The sequence below is a fragment of the Bidens hawaiensis genome, unplaced genomic scaffold (assembly GCF_021521415.1).
Source record: "Bidens hawaiensis isolate Kalapana, Puna unplaced genomic scaffold, B.hawaiensis_p1.1 tig00045921_1, whole genome shotgun sequence".
Taxonomy (NCBI): domain Eukaryota; kingdom Viridiplantae; phylum Streptophyta; class Magnoliopsida; order Asterales; family Asteraceae; genus Bidens; species Bidens hawaiensis.
The window spans coordinates 60,406-63,896 of record NW_027498162.1 but is presented as its reverse complement, the minus strand read 5'-3'; the positions used below and the strand labels follow the sequence as shown (position 1 = coordinate 63,896).

At 32.4% G+C, this 3,491-nt stretch overlaps 1 pseudogene across 1 annotated transcript; it reads right to left on the bottom strand.

The window, feature by feature from the left end:
• Positions 1-3: 3 nt before the first annotated feature.
• Positions 4-3,190, bottom strand: LOC143595956 (putative pectate lyase 20 pseudogene; annotated as a pseudogene). Its single transcript, XR_013146619.1, has 2 exons — positions 3,113-3,190; positions 4-598 (listed from the first exon to the last, which is right to left on the bottom strand). The product of XR_013146619.1 is annotated as a putative pectate lyase 20 pseudogene (transcript).
• Between the last annotated feature and the right edge of the window lie 301 nt (positions 3,191-3,491).

Genomic DNA, 3,491 nt, shown 5'->3' with positions numbered 1-3,491 from the left:
TGATCCCATAATAGCATCAACAAGCCCATCAGCACAACTCGAAAGCGAGTTATGGTCAACCCAAATATGACTCGACCCGAATATAGAAATCGCGTCACCATCAGCCATTGTTCTCCACCCGTAATGAGACGGTGAGCTTCGAACCATTGCGTTACCAGTCGGTTTACAATCATGAATATGCAACCCATGAATAATAACATTTGTAATGTATTGGATTGTAATGCACCCGCCATTCGCGATATGAACATTGACTCCACGCGCGTCGATTGTTTTGAAACTATTCATGAGAAGTTCTTGTTTTAAGGTTATGACCATGTCTCGTTTGAAGATGATCCATAGGGGTCGGTCTTGGATGACCGCGTGTCGTAGGGTTCCTGGTCGGGGGTTGACCGGGTCGTCGTCGTTTGGGTCGGTGACGACGTAGTATCGTCCGTCGCGGCCCCCGATGGCATTGCGCCCGAATCCGATGGCGCAATTGGCCAGACGCTTGCGGTGGCGCTGCCAGTTTTTGTCGCAGCGCCAGCAGTCGTCGATTGGGTTTCCGGTACCACATGATAAAAATCCTAATTTTCTTCTTTCTGTACTGTTCCTAATGCTCCTGAAATTTGTATAAAACTTTGAATTACATAACTTTATAAATACATAACTTAAAAAAAAAAGTAATATAAGGGTAAACATTGGTCATTTTTTTTATTATGAGTTATAACTTATAACTAAACCTATAATTGATATTTTATTTTTAGAGTAATTTGTTAATTTGGTTAATAGTTAATAATCGGTTAAGTGTCCACTCTAGTGGTACCAAACAACCAAACTAATTTTAGCTAATAAATCAATTCATGTTTTAAGTCACATAAAATATCAGCAACCTTTTTAATAATAATAAAAAATATAAAAAGGAAGAGACAACCAATGTGATGCATTAAAAAGTTATAACAAACTTTTTGAGATGAAAATATTATTCAATTTCATGAACTTTTAATTTACAACATAAGATTTATATATAAATAGAAGAAAAAAAAAGAAAAACATATTAATTAATATTAAAGTTGATTTTGATGCATGTTCGATTCAGTTAATTTAGTTATTTATACAAACAACCCTGTGACGGATATAAAAGAAAATTTTTAAGGTATTCCAATTTTATTTTATTTTTTACATATCAAGAAAGAATTTTGTTATATAAAAATGACGTATTTCAAGTTTTAGATACACGATACATAAAATTGTATTTTGCCAAAAAGTTAAGGGGTATCCGTGACACCTTGTCTCTAAACGAACATGCCAATAGCAGAATAAATATTCATAATCAAACCATATGACTTAATTATTATTTTGATTATTCGGTTATTCTAACCATATTGTTGTAAATCATAAATGCTTCAAGTGAGCAATTAATAATAGGGGACCTAATATATGTACCAATTTCTTTTGTGTTTTGGTATAATATTAAAAACCATTAGGTAACAACACGGACAATGGGTCAAATAAAATAATAATAGTTACGGAAAAATGAATACGGATTATACGGAAAGTGAAACAACATGATTGTGTAGGTGTCTAATAAATGAATAGAGATGGGAATAAAATAAATGACCCATGCATCGTCGGTGGGGAAAGTCTAGTCATTTATTACGGACATGGTTGTGTCGGTTACGGACCTCAACCCGAACCAGATCTAGTGTTTTTCGTACGTGTTCTTGACCACTGGACCTAACGACGAAACTTGAACTTTTAAATTGGAGGGGCCGAAAAAAAACCAACATTTTTCACCAAATAGACCTAAAAAAATAATCAGTTTTTTTAGCTGGTTTGGTTTGGGCTACCAAAATAATTTATTATCAGTTCTGAATCTAAAAATATTATTGAAATATATGGTTTATATTTATCGAAAATATATGAGCTGTATTTAGAAGTTGTTAACTCAAATACAGGAGGGGTCGGGACTCCTCCTATCCAATTTAAAATTTCACCCATGCCTGGACCCACATGGGTCCGTGTTTCTGGGACTGGCTCGAGCCGGTAATCATGTGACATTTTGCAATGAGTGATTCAGTGATCTAATGTAGTACCATGCATGCAGATGTAAACATGGTTAAGTGATTGAAACTACAATGTGGATAAAAAGAATATTTATCCATTTGTTTGAATTATAATAGTGTAACAAATAAATTATAATTACAAAATTATTGAGCAAATAATCTTTTGTTTTTCTAAGTAAAATGGTTAAATTAGGCGCGGATATAACTCGGTTTGGTTTGGTTATGAATTGAGACGAACTTGTTTACCTGATAATTCGGTTTCTAGGTTTTCATAACTATTAAACTTCGGTTATATAATATCTAGTTATTTAGTTATTGGAAAAGATGGTTCGATTAACTGGCTAATTCAGATGTGAGTGGATTCGAGCTCATTTCAATTAATAAATCCAGTTATATTCGATCTTATTAATTTGCAAAAGAGATTAAGCAACGGGGGGTGACGTAAAAAATAAATTACGACACAACTTTTCTGACATATATCATATTATTCATAAAAAAAATATAGACCGGTTTTATCGTCGCTTAGTTTGATTATTTATACACATCATTTTCAACCCGTAAAAATCGATTATCGAAAAACCATAACCGAACCGTCGGTTTCTCAACGATTCGGTTAATGTTAGTTAGCTTTTCGGGTTTTTTTTATAACTTTTTTACTCTTCCATGTGTCTATTAAACATTTATAAACAGTAAAAATGGTATTGAATATGGTATAGAATAATAAATGGTAGAGTTTAGGAGATGAGACAGGAGGGTCATGTGACACATGGCCACTCTGGCACATAACAATGCTAGTAAAAATAAATTGGTTAAAGATAAAAGATGCAAAAGCATAAGAACATGGGAGGTCTTGAAGTAACACATTCAATTATTTTTGTGAACAGAGGATCAAACAACAAAAGATAGATAAATGATGGTATTGTTTTGTTGTTGCTGTTCAGTGATCATGTGACTCTTTTCACTTATATTATTTTATTATTCAATTTTTATTAAATTATTAAATGTCAGTTTAAAATACATGAATATATGTGGATAGAGTAATTAATTTATTTATTAGAGAATCCACTCACATGTTAACCATAGAAGCAACTCTTTCTGGATCTTCATCAGCTGCTCTGGCATTCCTTTCCATTGCAATTTCTTCAATTGTACTGAAAATTTGTTAAAAATTTATAACTAGATTTAAAAAATTGGATTCAATTTACAAAATATAAATTCTGAGTTACATTAAATTTTTAAGATCTAATAATAATGTGATAAGTTTTTGTCTGGAACCCACCCGTACTTTTTTTTACATCTAAATTTAAGGCAAACTGGTAAAAAAAAACTGCACTGCTAGCCTTTTTTAGATAACAAAACCAAGTTTTTTTTAAAAAAAAATACGTTTACAGATCCCGGGGGTCATAACATTACTATGATGATCTGTTGGACTCGACTAAGTATCTCAGG